Below are 16,358 nucleotides of genomic sequence, written 5' to 3'. Positions count from 1 at the left end.
AGGCTAATGTGTTGTCAGACTAAGCCAGACCCTGTACTGGCAAGCACACACAGAGTCAGGTCTGGGTTCAGCAGAGACGAAGTCTCTGTGGGATTCACCCAACTGAACCACTGCACTCAGAATTCCAACCGTGTGTTGAATCCTAGGACCAGTGGACTGACTGCGGAGTGCAAGTATCAGAAGTGGGCCTCCACAATAGCTAAGGCAGAGTAGTGGATGGCATACCCAGATGCACATGGAGGATATGCCAGTCCACTGGGAAGTGCAGTGGACATCTGCTACCACAGCAGAGGAAGGAGGGTAAAACAAACTGTACAACTAGCCCAGCCAAGAGTTGCCAGCATATATCTGGGCAAATGGAAACTCTCAGGTGGACTGTGTCAGCCAGTGATCCTTGGATGGATTTCCTCATCCTTGAAGCAACAAAACTAACAGCATTTCAGAACTATTGAAACCACTTGAGCACAACCTTCAGAGCATGCTTCCCATTGGGACCCTGGTATGATATTGGGTGGCCATTCCCCACCCCAGGTACTGAGGCAGTTGGAAGGCTGAGTGCAGCTTCTCTTCTCATCTCCTCCCTTGCCCCCAGAGACAGGAGGAAGAAAAGGAAACTTGCAAACAATGATCTCACCCACTTTCCCCTAACCCTCAATCCTTCCCACCCCAATCAACCATGTAACATCATCATTTTAAAAAAATGTGATTTAGGGAGCTAGCGCTTAACATGGTGGCTAACATAGTGACCTCCTTCCAACATCAGAGTGACTGTTTGCTTGCTGGCTTCATCTCTTGAGTCAGACTTGCTGCCAGTGCAGACCCTGGGGCAGAGTGATTATACACGGGTTTTCCCTTCCTTCCTTTCTTTCTGTCTTTCTTTCTTTGGCATTGTTTTCATTTTGTTGTTGGGTATCTTCAGGTTTTTCTTCAGTGTTTTCTTAATTTTCATTGCAAATCTCTTTTCATCCTTAAATTTGTGCCAGGGTGTATATGTATGTATGTATTTTTTGTGTGTATTTTTGAAAGAAGTTATTTTACTTGGAAATGCAGTTACATAGAATTTCCATTCCAAATGGCTGCAGTGGCCAGAGCTGGGCCATTGTGAAGCTGGGAGCTAGGAACTCCTTCCTCGTCTCCCATATGGGTGCAGGTTCCCAAGGACTTGGGCCATTCTCCACTGCTTTCCCAGTCACTGGGTTGGGAAGTGAAGCAGCCAGGACATGAGCCAGTGCCCATATGGGATGCCAGTGCTGCAGCAGAGGATCAGCCTGCTTCACTGCTCCTGCCCCTGTGTGTATTTCTGTAGCTACTGAGACTGGAATTGTTCTCATCAAGTTCTTTCTCAGCCAAGAAAGAGCCTGTTGGCCTATCAAAATACTACTGGAGTAATTCAAACAGTTTGACAAGAACTGGTATTAGATGTTTCTTGGAGGTTTGGGAGAAGTCATCAGTGAAGGCATTTGGTCCTGAGCTATTGCATTATCAGTTATTTGTTCAAGTGTTCTGTCTTTGTGACTCAATTTAGGCAAATTGCGTGTTCCTGTAGATTTATCAGTTTCTTCCAAATTTCCTGATTTGTGGGTATATGTTCATAATAGTTCTGACTGATTCTATTTCTGTAGCAACCATTGTTTTCTCTTTTGTGTCTCATTCAAGTGACTTTTTAAAAAAAAAGAATAATTGTATGTATTTGAAATGAAGAGTGACAGAGAGAGTGGCCAAGATGAAGAGATCTTCCATGCCATCTACTTGTTAACTCTCCCAATGGCTGTAAAAGCTGAGGCTGGGTAGACCCAAGATAGGAGCCAGTCTTTTTAAATTGTTGTTGAGAGTTGTTTTGTGGCCTACTGTATGATCAGTCTTAGTGTTCTATGTGCTGATGAAAAGGATGTGCATTCTACAAGTGTGAGGTGGGATAGTGTACAAGTGTGTTGGGTCTGTTGTGGGGAAGGAGTTAATTAGCACTGGTTAAGCTGAGCAGTAACAGGAAATGGGGTTGTGGCTAAAAGCACCTGGACTAATGGGACTCATTGGCATGCTGTTGTCTGGCTAAAGGACTTGGGGGAAAGAATACTGAAAGGAGGAAAAAGGGAGGCTTTGGAGAGACTTCCACCATGACTGGTCTCTTGGTGCTTCATCCTCAGACCCTCTCCCTGTCCAAATTACTGGCTCTGCTGACAGGAGCAGGCTCCACTTGGTCCTTGTGTGTATTGAGTTTGTTATTTTTTGATTGAATTTTTGTCTTGTTGATTTGTTCATAGATGAAAGTGGAGTTTGAATTAACCTGGTATTATTACAACTTAAGTCTCCTTTTAGATCTACTAAATTTCTATTTATAAAATGGTGCTCTAGCATTAGGGGTATATGTATTTGCAGTGGTTATATTGTCTGTTAAATTGATTTCATTATCATTGTGTAGGATCATGGTCTCGTTAACCATTTTTGTCTTAAAGTTTACTTTGTTTATGATAAGCATGGTTAATCCCTGCTCATTTTCAATTTCTATTTACCTGGAGTATCTTTTTTGCTTTTTTTTTTTTTTAAGATTTATTTACTTTTGGGCCAGGGGAAGTGTTAAGGCAATTAAGTCCTTACCTTGGACATGCTGGGATCCCATATTGGCACTGGTTCTGATCCCAGCAGCCCCACTTGTCATCCAGCTTCCTGCTGGTGGCCTGGGAAAACAGTTGAGTACAGCCCAGAGCATTGGGACCCTGCACCCACATAAGAGACCTGGAGAAAGTTCATGGTTCCTGGCTTTGGATTTGCACAGCACTGGCGGTTGTGGTCACCTGGGGAGTGAATCGTTGGATGGAAAATCTTTTTCTCTTTCTCATCTCTTCTGTGCAATAAAAAGAGCAAATTTAAAAAGAAATTTTCTGTATGCTTTTTATTGTGAAGTCAGTTTTCCAAAGAGAAGAAGGGATAAAGATCTTCCATCTGTTGGTTCATTCTCCCGGTGGCCACAATTGTCTATCTTTAACTGCAGGGAGCTGGAAGGAAAAGTGGAGCAGCAAGGATATGAAGTGGCATCCATATAGGATCCTGGTGCATTGAAGGCGGGGACTTTAGCCAATAGGCTCCCATGCCAGTGTTATTAATACTTCCTTAATTATCTTCCACCTTTTGGAGAATGCATCTCCCACCAAAGCCTCCAACATCCTTGCCAATCCTTATTCATCCATTCAAAACACCAGCAATGCATTAGATCCTTGTGTTCTTTTGTTTTTAATTTTATTTTGCTGATGTTTACGTAGTTGAGAAGGATGTATACACCTGTGGACTGCTGATTGTGGTGTGGTCAAAGGAACAGGGGAAAGTGGATGGGACCATTTTTTCCAAGTGTTTGTTTCTTTCTTTTTTTCACTCTTTCTTTTTTTTATTTCTTTCTCTCATTGTCTCTCTCACTGTCTCTCTCTCACTGTGTCTCTCACATACTTTCTTTCTTTTCTTGTTTTATTTTCTTCCTGTACCTGGGTTAAATGGGAAGGAAGGGAGGAGGGCCACTTCCAGCAGCCCAACTGCATCAGCACCCTGGGGATGCAGGACAGCCACTTGATGTCATCCCAGGGTCCCTGATGTGGAGCATGTTCCAAGGGTACTGCTCGTGATTTTGACACTTCTGACATGTTGTTGACTTCATTGCTCCAAGGTTGAGGAAATCCTTCCAAGGTCCACTGGCTGAAATAGTTCATCTTAGAGACTCAATTTGCCTGGATACTTGCTGTCAAAGCTTGGCCAGGAGAGTTGTCCAATTTATTCTGTTTTCCATCCTCTGCCATGGTACCTGACGTCCTCTGAGGATTTCAGTTAGCAGTCATGTCTATCATGTGCTTCTAGGCATGTCATCCACTGCACTGCCATTAGCAAGTGTGGGGGCCCAGTTCTAACACATGCATTCCACGGTCAGACCACAGATGCTGTGATTTTGCCTGTGCTTGGTGTTTTGAGTCCAGTGGTCCAGTCTGGGAGTATGGGGAGGAAGTCCCCAAAGCAACCTTATCTGTGGTAAGCCCAGACCCGAGTCTTGTGTGTCAGCCAGTGTGGAGTCTGGCTCAGTTGTTCATCCACTTCAGCACCGCTGCCCCCGGTGGTTGCAGTTTCTGAGTCAGTTCTGTCCACAGCCCATCTCTTACACAAATCAATGGATACTGTGGTCCAGCCCATCCCTGTGCACCACACGCTTGTCCTTCATGTAAATCAATGGGAACTGTAGCCTAGTCAGAGCAACCCCCAGTAATGCCCACCAGGCCCATCCCCACACCTAGTTCCTGTGCTTGCCAGCATGTGCAGCAGACTGTCTAGTCTATCCCGCATCCCATTTGACTTTTGTACACATGAGTGCGAGCTGCAGCCTAGTTCACTTGACTGGTACCATGTCCCACCCATACTTATGCCGATGGGTGCAACCACCTGTCCAGCAAGGCCTGCCTCAGCCCTTGTTTTTATGTTCACTGGTGAGAGCTGTACCCCAATAAAGGGGTATCCAAGTGTCCCAATTAGGCCTGCTTCCAGGCCCAGATCTTATACTTTTTAGGTGGTTCTGTAGTGTAGTCTCACAGGATTTGTTCCCATTCCCAGCATGCCAACTGATGCTGCAGCAAAGCCTGAGCAGCCTGCACTTACTCTGGCTCATGCATGCCCCAGTGGATATAGCCAGTTGACCCAGTCTGACTCCTGCTAACCCAGCTCAATGCAGGCCAACAAGTGTTGTAGCCCTGCCAAGTCTGGTCAGCCCCATGTCCTAGGTCTCCTGCTCAGCAGTGGGTACACTGGTGTAGCAGGGGATCCCCTTCAGTACCCCTAATGGGATTGTCCCCCACCACCCGAGGTCTTACATGTGGTGGTGGGTGCTGCGGCCAAGCCTGGAGTGGCCTGCCATGTAGCCTGGCTTGACCTGGCCTGCTCCCAGTTCTGGCACTAAAGGTAACCGACTTTTGTAGTGACCCAACTCAGCCTGTCCTGTTCCCCATCCTGGTTCTCACATCTCCTAGTGGGTGCTATGAACTGGCCCAGCCTGGCCTGCTCCCAGACCTGACCCACATTGGGAGAGCTGCCCAAAGCAAAGCTGCCAGCCTCTTACCAATCTAGGGATCTCTATAGCAAAGACGACCCCATGACAGTGGCCCCTAGGTGCTGTGGCTCCAGCACCATCCTTACCAATCACCCACCCTCATCCTGCACCTTCTCCTCAGTAATGCTGCCATGCCGTCACTGCTCCATTGGAACCACTCACACCTCGGATTCCACTCAGCAACTCTTGAAAACCAGAGTTCCAAACAGAGAGAGAGAGAGAGAGAGAGAGCTCTTTCTTCACTGATTGGTGCCTCAAAAGGCCTCAAAGAACAAGCTCTGGGCCAGAGTGAAGCTGAGAGCTTTCTCTGGGTTCCCTCCCCACCGCCCCCCTGGGTGCTGGGGCCTAGGCACTTGGGTCATCCTCTGTTGGTTCTCCTGGTGCCATCACCAGGAAGCTAGATCATAAGTGGAGCAGCTGGGACATTTATGGCCTTCCATATGGGATCCCACAGCACAGGAGGTAATTTTACCCACTTTGCCATGACACTGGCAGCAAAAGCAACATTTCTAATGAGGGACTTGAACATTGTAGATTGTTGTATCTGCAGGGGTTTCTGGAATCTGTACGCTGTTGCACTGTGAGGCTGGGCCAAACAGCTAAAACACAGCTTCAAGGAGGATGGAGGCTATAGCCAGGGATCAGGGCCAGCTGTGGATTTTGTTCTGTTCACAGAGTAAATTTTGGTCAGTGACAATGTTTGCTATTGAGTAAGATTATTTGTATAGACCGAGAGTTAACGGCTGGCTTGACCTGCCTTCTGTGCTTGCTGATGGGGTGTTGCTGGCCTTGTTCTCCAGCTTCCTGTGAGGTGACCTTGGTCCCCAGGGAGGTGGTGCTGGGAGACATGTAGGAGGCAGGGAGCCTCATCTGAGCTATGCAGAACAGACTTACCACTGTACAGAATGATGGTAGACACTGACAGCGTCCATGGCTTGCTACAGCCCTCACTGCTGCCTGGTGCTGCCCTTCCTTATCCCACGGGGAGGACTCCTCAGGGCCCTGCCAGCACACCTGAGCAGATATAGGGCTTCCTTCCTCACATCCAGCCTGCAACTTCTTTCCAGGTCCACAGGAAGCCCAGCCACAGTGGATGAAGCTTCTGCTTGGCCCTAGCCTGCTGGCATTACCCCCTTGTGCCTGGCTCTGCCTTTGGCTGTGTCCCCTGCCTGTTGGGCCTGATGTTGTAGTGTGTAGCCAGAGCTGTCCTCTCTTGGAGTGGGACATCACAGCTGGTCCCTTGGCTGGGGACCCCTGGTCCCCACAAAGGAGGAAGTACATGGCTCTGCTCTCATATCCACAAGGAATAACAGCAGAACTCACAACCAACTCTTGTCACAAGAGAGATTTCTAAAAATATTTAGTATATTGATTTGAAAGGTAGAGTTACAGAGAGAGAGAGAAATCCTCAATTTGCTGGCTCCCTCCCCAAATAGTTGCAATGACTGAGGCTGGGTGAAACCAAACGCAGGCCTGGAATTTCATCTGGGTTTCCAATGTGGGTGATTGCCAGGGGCCCAAGTACTCAGGCCATCTTCCACTGCTTTTCCCTGCACATTAGCATGGAGCTGGATCATAAGTGGAGCTATTGGGTCTTGAGCTCAACAATAGGATTCCAGCATTTGCAAATCATGCATTAACACATTGTGCTCCCATGCTAGTCCCAGGAACTTCTTGAATGAGACCTGCTAGAAGCAGGCAGTCTCTAAGGCAGTCATGGTAACCCTGATTTGGGGTGCTTGCGGTTGGCCGAGTCTCCACCCCTGTGCTTGGACTCACTGTGATTAGATTACACAGAAAGTGGCTTTTTTCTTGAATGTGTGACCTCTCACTCTCTTCTTGGTTTATTGTGTTAGGTAGCAGATGGCCGCATGGATCTGTGGTCTGACTTTGGAGTGGATGTGTCAAAGTGGCTTAGATTGAGCAGTGGACAGCATACCCAGATGCACACAGAGGATATGGCAGTCCATTGGGACCTTCAAAGGATATTTGGAACCATATCAAAGGAAGGAGGGCAAAACAAATTGGTCAACTACCCCAGCCAAGCATTGACAGCAAATATCTGGATGAATGGCGAGTCTAAGCTCGACTTTGTGAGGTCTTGCAAGGATTTCTTTATGGTAGGATTGGTGAGATCAGCAGTGTTTGAGAACTATTGAAACCACTTTAGCAGAACCCTCAGAACTTGCTTTACATCGGAGACCATGGGATGACATTGGGTGGCCATTCCCCATTCCCGGGCGCTGAAGCTGTTGGGAGGCAAGACGGGTGTGACTTCTCCCCTTATATCCCCTCTTCCCCACCATCCCAATCCCAGTAATAGGATGAAGAAAAAGTTTAGAAACAATGTTCTCACCTATATATCCCGAATCCTCAACCCTTCCCACCTAATCAACGACATAGACATCATCAAAAATTAAAAAAAAAAAATTTTTAAACGGTCAAGGATACTGGGGTCCGTGGCTTCTACCTGTGCGGGTCTGCTGGGGGTGGGGCCACACCACCTGGGCTGCCAGGTTTTGAAGGAAAGATGCAATTCAGACAGCCAATACAGGGATTGATTTCCTGTCTAGGCTTTTGCTCCGGGTGAAGAATTCCAGGGGCTGGGCCTGAGAGTGACTCTGGGGACATCCAGGGCAGCAAGCAGGAGAGGGGTGTATGGAAGGAGATATAAGGGGTGGTCCCAGAAGGGCAATGCTCGGGGGGCACTGCTGACCACACGCTGCTTGTCTTTCAGGTCAATGAAATCTACCACGATGAGTCTTTGGGGGCCCACATCAACGTGGTGCTGGTGCGGATCATCCTGCTGAACTATGGGAAGGTGAGTGAATAGCCGGAGCATGAATACCACAGCCTCTGCCTCTCGGGATGCTGAGGCCATGTCCGGACACAACCACCCTTAGGGGACATGAATGCTGGAGGAAGGATGTGCAGTGTCATGAGGGGCCATGGGGCAGCTGGTGCTTGCCAGGACATCAGAGCATGGCGGGCTAGCAGATAGGTCCTGAGGGGCCACAGCACAGCTGGTGGCCTGGGTGAGGCGGCCTGGTGGACAGGAACCTGCTGTGGAAAGTCCTTGGGGCCTCAGGCCTCAGTGGCCCAGCTGCAGGATTTCAGTGGGCGTTGGAGGAAGGGCTGTGCCCCTGAGTGCTGCTGATGGACAGTGGCCCAGCATGTGAGTCCCGCAGAGGACTGGCTGGGGATCTGGATTGGCATGGGCCAGTTTGCTGAAACTGTTTGCTGTGTCTAGGCATTGGCTGGCCCTGAGAGAGGCTGTCCCTCCAGGGTCAGTGAAATCCCCAGTGTCAAAGCATCAGGCCGCATGGTTACCCAATCCCTCACTGAGCCTTGTGCTACTGCCTTCAGTCTCTGCCCTCCTCTCCCCCTGCCTTACGGGTTGGCACCCACTGTCCTACCCCACCCCACTCCACTTCTCTTGTCCTACCCAGTTGCTCTTGCTCCACCTGCCTCCTTTTATTTTTTAAATTATTTTTATTATTTGCCATGGTTGCGTTTTGTAAGTATAGGGAGTCCCCTCTTTCGCTCCCCTTTCTTCCTCCCTATTTTACCTTCTCACTTTTTCCCCATTGTATTTACAGTAGTATAGTCCTTTAGTAACAGTTATATGCTTAGCATTTTGCTATTTATGTGTATCAGGGCTTGGGTGTAGGCAAAGGTAGTATTGAAGTATATTTGTCAATATACATTTAGCTGTTTACCTGGGAGTTTTCGTTTTACTCAGGAGTAGAGATGCCTCCTGCAGGCTGTCTTCACTTCTCAGCATTCTAGTCTCCATTATTCAATTCAGCCGTGAGAATACACACACACACACACACACACACACACACACACACATACTTGTTCACCTAAATATCTATTTGTTTTGCATTTTGCATGAATCCTGTGTTATATCAGAGAGAACATATGGTATCTGTTGTTTTGGGATTGGCTTATTTCAATGAGCCTAACTGGGACATTTTGTTGCAAATGGTAGAATTTCTTTTTAATGACCGAGTAATATTCCACGGAGTAGCTGTACCCACAATTTCTTTAGCCATTCTGTTTCAATGGGCATTTGGGTTGTTTCCATGTTTTCACTATTGTGGATTATGCTGCTGTAAATATAGGTTGCATATCCTTTTTTCATGTGCAGATTTCACTTCATTTGAATATATTTCCAAGAGTTGGGTATATATTCCATGCCTTGCCCCAGCTCTTACCTCCTGCCATTTGACTTAGAGACCTCTTTCCCAGCTGTATGTGGCTTTGGGTCTGGACCCAGGGGGACAGTGGCTTGGGATGCTGAGAAGGGCAGGCCTGGGCAGTGGCCAGCAGGGACTGCACTTAACCTGGTCCAGCCCTGGCCATTTGGGGAGTGAACTAGTAGAAGACAACTCTGTGTTTTCCCTCTTCATGTTATTCTTCCTTTAAATAAATAAATCTCAAAAGAAGAGAGAGGAGTCTGGTTGGGGGCAGAACATGTTGAAATCCACACATAGTTTCCAGTGATACACACTTCCCATGACCTCCTTGAAGATTCCTCTGTGCATGGATTTCAAAGTGTTCTGCAACAAATTGACCTTACATTCCACTCCTGTGAAAGAACCTTTGGAAGTGCCCTGACTTTACTGGGTCTGATGCTCTGCTGGGTTTCGGGGGTCTCCTGCAGGGGTCTTGGGAGGAGAAGCTTCTGGGCCATAACTCTCATCCCTCCTCCCCGGGCAGCAAGAATATAGGCTCCAGAGGGCAGCCGCCTGCCCAAGATGGCACGATGGAGGAGCTGCTTTGTTGCACCTGCCTCCCCACCCCTCACCTCCTCCTGCCCTGCCCCGATGTGCCTCCCACCCCAAGCCCTCCTAGGGCACATTTGACCTCTCAGGGGTTCTGCTGGCTGGCTGCCAGCACCTGGAGACCAAGGAGGTTGCTCCCCAGCCCAGAGAATGCCCTGCCCCCATGTCAGCAGTGCTGAGCCCGAGAGGAGGCTCTCTGTGGTAATCAGGTGCCGTTCTGTTCCTGCCTGAGTGAAGGCTGGCAGACATGGGAGCCACATTCTGAGCCAGGGACATCCCGAGAGCTGTCGGTGGGATCAGGGTCATCTCTGTCTTCTTCACCATCACATGGCATGCAAGGGACAGGCACATGCTCTAGGCTCAGCACTGGGCTGTGCCCATTTTTCAGATGAGTTGTGCAGGATATAGAGCTCACTTTTGCAGGAATACAGAGCAGATGAACACTTGGACCAGACCTCCAATGACAGGGCCCTGTTACTGCCCAGGTGAGCTTCATCTGTCACCTGCCATGACCCTGGTTCAGCAGGAGTGTGGTGTGGGGGACTCACGGACATCCAGCCAACCAGGGCTGGCTGCCATTCTGGGGATTCCTTGCCTCGGGCTGCCCATTGGAACTGGCTCGTGAAGAATGAGGTCCTGGAGCACAGGTGTCCCATGGCAGCTGCAAATCCAGCCCCAGCATTGGGAAGTGCCCCTGGCCAAGTCATGCTGCCAGTGGTGTCATTTTTGTGCAGACAGCACCACCTGGTGGCTTTGTGGAGCTCCATCCTCCCCGGATGCTGTGTAGTTCCAGGGGATTCCTCTGCCCAGCTGTGCGGCTCTGGGTGAGTTATTGCAGTGGCCTCAGTAGTCACGAATCTTCTTCTCAAAAGTTGGATGCTTGCAGCCCCTGGAGCCCCTCGTGACTGTAGAGTTGAAAGAAGGCATGCACTCGCAACACCAGAGCCCATGGATGGCACATGGAATTAGCGACTGCCACTCCTGGAGTTAGTTCCTTTCCTAGAGACCCACTCCTCCATCCCCCTGCTACCTGCTGGGCCCTAAACCTTGTACATCTTTTTCCCTGCCTGGCTGCAGAATGTGCATCTATTTCTTCATTCATTCATTTCTTCTGTGAGCAGGCACAGACAGTGGTGACTTCATTCGCTACTGCAGCCTCTATGCCCTGAGGGATTGCTCACTATTTGTGGGATGGATGGATGAAGAGGGGCTAAAATGAATGCAAGGGTGGAGCAGGCCTGAGACAGACCCAGGCCCAGATTGCCCCTTTACTCTTCAGGAGGTAATAGTTCAGCCAACTGAGAGAAGCCAGCAAGGAGGAAAGCCCTGTCGACCTTGGTGCACCTGTGGCCAGGGGACCTCACCCAGAATATGGGCGTGAGGGTGCAAGTCATGGCCAGGACCACTGGGGCCTTAAAGCTAAACAGGAACCATTTTGCCACCTGGGCCCACTGGAGTCATTCTAGCCCTGATTCCTGCCAGCTCTGCAGAGAGTTCTGTGGATTCTCTCCCGACCCCAAAGCAAGGGGTCAGTGACTCTAAGGGGAGTGGATTGGGAGCCCCAAACAGCCTTGTAGCCAGTCTTGGACTGAGCAGGTATTGAGCAGTGACCGCCAGCCAGGCCCCTGGTGCGGTTAACAAGGACCCCCTAAGGGAGGCCCTCCTGCACCTGGCAGCTGTGCTGGCCAGCCTAGATCCTGGGCTCCTAGCTAGCCTGGCAGTAGAGCCAGGAAATGAAATGTGACTTCTAGACAAGAGTTTTGGGTGGCAGAGTCACTGGGGTACCAGTGAGGTCCACATTGGTGCAGAGCAGGGAGAGGGAACAAACCTGTGTCCCTGGGCCCCCCTTGGAGGGCCCCACAAAGCCTGCTGGGAAGCTGGCTGTTCTTGTGACCCCAGACACAGTGGGTGTGGCAGAGTAGGCGGCAGGGGGAGGGTTAGTCCACAGATCACCCCCTCTGCCCCAAGTCAGCGAAGCTGAGAGCAGGTGGAATCCAGAGGCACACACTGCTGAAGTCAAATGGGCAGCCTGGAGTCAGATGTCCTTGGGGCAGGGATGGCTGCTGGCCCGATGCGCCAGCCCAGCAGGCACCTCTCACAGGCTGCCACTTCATAAGGCAGGCGTGATGAGAGCAAGGCGACACTTCTCTCACGTGCTGGATTTGCTTTCCAAGGATGCAATCATGCGTAGTCAACTGAAGGCTGGAAACAGGGGGTGGTCACAGTGTGATCTCCCCTTATTCTTGGGATCCTCAGGGCCTGGGGACTGTGCCCCAGATCTATTGCTGGGAGGACCCACCCATTCTGTTGGTGAGGGCCTCTGCTCCTGTTACCATCACGGCAGGAACCAGACTTCCCTTCCTGCACAGGAACACAGCACTCCCTCCCCTGTGCCAGCCCCTGGCCTTTCAGCCCCACTAAGTGCCCCCACTAGAGGGGACAGCAGCCAGCATTTGTGTGTGTGCTTCCTCTGTCCTTCCTGGCCGAATGGGAATAGCTTTAGTGAGAAGAGAGGGGATGACAGTGGTCCAGCACAGACATGACCAGGATTCCTGGTGGCCTGGAGCCAGGCCTGCTGGACCTCTTTGGTTTTCTTAATTTTTTTAATTGTTACTTTATTGTAGTATTTATTATGAAGTTGAGGCGGTTGCAGATCCATGTGGGCCTCTGATTAAGATGGAGAGGATTGTGGAGTTGGGTAGGGTGGGAGTAGGAAGGTGAGTGTGACAAATGTTTCCATGGGGGTGTGGGATATGATAGCTCCTTGCTGTCAGATCATCTCAGTCACCTTAAGAGTCCCAGTGAAGGAAAAAATGTTCCAAGAGTGTTACTCGAGTGGTCTTGATTGTTCTGAAAAGATGTCAGATTTGATACACCAGAGGTGAGAAATTCTAAGGACTGTTGGCTGTCCCTGAGCGTCTCAGTATGCTTGCTGTAAGACCTGGCATGGTGTGTTGTTCAGCTTGCCCTTCTTTCCACCCTTTGGTGGGGTGTCCTAGTCTTTTTGCTTAGACGAGCAAACTGTCTTGTCTCTTGAATACATCTAGGTATGTTCTTTATCCTTGCATGAGAGTCAGCGCTGAGGTGGCTCAGTCCTATAACATGGGCTGCACGGTCAGATCACATGATTTTCCCTGAGGTCAGGGATTGATCAAGCACAATGGTCTAGTTGGGAAACCCCTTAAGAGTCCCCACTTAAGAGGTTCTAAGCTAGAGCCCATGAGCTCTGGCTGGTGCAGGGGGCCCAGCATGCCCCCTGTGTTAACCCATACACATGCTAGCAGGTGGCCAGTCCTGGTCTCAGCCCAACTCTTCACAATGACCTGGTGAGTGTGGTGGTCTAGTAAGGAGATTCTCTCTCTCTCTGTTTTCATTTGTTTGCTTGTTTCTTTGTTTGTTTTTAAGATTTTTTTGTTTTTCTTTTTTTTGTCAAGTCAGATATACAAAGAGGAGGAGAGAAAGAGAGGAAGATCTTTCATCTGATGATTCACTCCCCAAGTGGCCATAATCGCCAGAGCTGACCTGATCTGAAGCCAGGAGCTTCTTTTAGGTCTCCCACACGGGTTCAGGATCCCAAGGCTTTGGACTGTCCTCAAGTGCTTTCCCAGGCCACAAGCAGGGAGCTGGATGGAAAGCAGGGCTGCTGGGATTAGAACCGGTGTCCTTATGGGATCCTGGCACATTCAAGGCGAGGACTTTAGCTGCTAGGCCAGCACGCCAGGCCCAAGGAGATTCTTAAGAACCACCACCATGCCTGCCCCCAGTCCTGGCTCTCATGTTCACAAGTAGGTGCTATAGCATAGCTGGTATAATTCCAAGGGACCCCCCCCCAGCAGGCTCAGCCCCGAGCCCTGGCTCTCTCATGTGCCATTGGGTGTCGCAGCCTAGCTGAGGAGACCCTTAAGAACCCCCACTCCAAGCTCTGACTTTTGTGTACATGCATAGATGCTATAGCCCTAACCTGACCTGTGCTGTCCTCAGCCCTGGCTCTTGTGTATACCAGCAGGTACTGTGACCTAGTCGGGCAACTCTGAAGAACCCCCACCAGGCCCACTGGGCTTGTTATTCCAGCTGGGCAATAGTGGAGGCCAGGGGAAAATCCAGAGAGGAACAGCCTGTGCAGTGGGCTCTGTTTGGGTTCAGGACAGGCCTGAGAGCAGTTCAGCAGGCTGTAGGGGTGAGGGGTCAGGGGTCATGGCAGAGACCTGTGCACAGATGGGCAGGTAAAGAAGGACCTGCTGGTGGGTCAGGAGGGAGATGGGACACATCCTCTCACAAGCAGCCCTGATGGCAGGAGCTTTCCAGGTAGGCATGATGATGCATTGGACAGGGACATGGCTCCCTTTGAGGGCTCAGCCAGTTCCATTGGAGCTCTGGAGCTGGGCTGGCCAGCCTCTGCCATCCATATATGTGGGAGACCTGGATGGGGCTCCTGGCTCCTGACTTTGGCCTGGGTCAGCTCCAGGTGTTGGGAAGTCAAGCAGTGGATGGGTTTCTCATCTCTATGTCTCTTTCTCCCCTCCCCATAACTCTGTCATTGTGCCTTTCAAATAAATAAAACACATCTGTTTTGAAAAAGGAAAAATAAGACTGTCTTCAAAATTTGACTTTTAACAACAAATCTCATTTTGGATCAAACCAAGAGCAATCGTTGTACTTCATGAAGGTGACAGGCAAGATTTGGAACAGCCAATGGGTAAAGGGGCAGATGAGCGAGTTGGCCAGGCATTTCACCTTCCTTCTAAGTTGACGTGAAATGTTGACAGCATCTGAGACAACGTGAAACTCCTAAAGTAAGAATGTTGACAGCTTCAGCTTGTGAAGTGTCGCTCATCGTAAGAGCCTTTGAAAGCTGAGCTCTGACCAAGAAGACAGGACACACCCTATGAGCCCTGTCAGGGAAAGGTGGCCTGTGTCCATCCTTTTGGTGACAGCACCAATGGCTTATTTAAATGATTGGTTCTAAGGAAGAGAAAAAGAGCTGCCTTCAACATGTTACACAGGGCTGGCAAGCTGCTGTGCGAAGGCCACTTCCATCTCACCAGAAGTGACCTCATGCGAAGGCAGCCACAGACCAGAGGTAGGGAGCTTCATAGGAAGTGGAGCAGCTGGGACACGAACTTGTGCCCATGGAGGGCTGGAGCTTGCAAGAGGAGAATGAGTCAATTGAGCCCTCACACCTGCCCCTGCTTTATTTACTCTGTTATTAGTGAGTTGTAAGTTAGGGTTGTATTTTACTACTAAGTTGTAAGTTAGAGTTGTAAGTGCCCTTTATTTTTAATGCTTTCTTTTAGTTTTAAGTAGTTTTTTTCTTTTTAGCAGATTCAATATAGTTTGTAGATCTAATTCTAACAATGTAACATTCCCTTTCTTCCTCTCTCTCCCTTGTTTGGTTTGTTTTGTTTTTGAGAATAACATTACAGCAAAAAGGCATAATACTTTACCAGACAAGTTTAACCAATAAAAAGCAGAGACCCTCCTTTGGTGGGACTTTGTAAATGGGTTAAGCAATGTCCCTGGAATCATGAGCTGGATGCGCTGTTGTCACTCCCAAAATGGGCATGTGGGTAACCTTGTTCTTACAGATACTGTGGGGGCATGCTGTGATCAGGAGGGCAGAGCCAGAGCTGGAGGGAGGCCAGCACGAGGCACCTCCTGCCTGAGCCCTTCCCCTTGGCCTTGGGAGATGGAGGGACATGAGTGCCCAGCCAGTAGCCAGACCTGACCTTGAGTGTGGGAATACCTTTCCTCATGTGCCCCTGGTGCTTTGGCACAGGGCAGGTGGCCCAGGCCTCACAGTGGGGTGGGCTGTGCGAGTAGCCTTGTTTGTGTGATTCAGGTCAAGGGCATGGCTTTTTGTCTGTTCTGCAGCATTGCTTTAAGGGACACTGCATCTGGCTGACACCTGACATCCTCAAACGGGATGGCAACTGGGGCGCCTGGACCCCATTCGGCTCTTGCTCACGCACCTGCGGCACAGGTGTGAAGTTCAGGACCCGCCAGTGTGACAACCCACCGTAAGTTGGCCCCAGTGTCTCCTCAGCGATAGCTGCAGTCCCCCACAAATCCTCGCAGGCCAGATTTACCCTGCAGGCCAGAGCAGAAGGGCAGGTCAGGTCCTGCCACCCACACAGCCTGGAAACCTGCGTTCCTGAGCTGTCAACCATCAACCCACCGTGTCCTTGGGCATGGAGGGGAGCAGGTGCACAGCTGTGGAGGACACAGGGATGGAGAGGAGGCTCTCTCAGTGCCTGGGAGACAGGGTTGGGACCTGCTACCCCAGAGTTGCCTGACAGGGAGAGAGCTTGTGGGGCTACCCTTAACCAGCCTCACCCCCGCAGGCAGACCCCTCTCCCAATCCATGTCCTTCCCCCACCCACAGCCAGCTCTTCATTCCTACCCTGCCCTGATTGCCTGAGAGCATCCCCTACCTAATCCCTTCCCTTGGCCCAGCCAGTGTAGTGTGTGCCCTTAGAGAGTGGACTGTGGGTGAA

Source organism: Ochotona curzoniae, unplaced genomic scaffold (genome assembly GCF_017591425.1).
Source record: "Ochotona curzoniae isolate NIBS_2020 unplaced genomic scaffold, NIBS_Ocur_1.0 patch129, whole genome shotgun sequence".
Classification (NCBI taxonomy): Eukaryota; Metazoa; Chordata; class Mammalia; order Lagomorpha; family Ochotonidae; genus Ochotona; species Ochotona curzoniae.
This window is presented reverse-complemented; position numbering follows the sequence as displayed.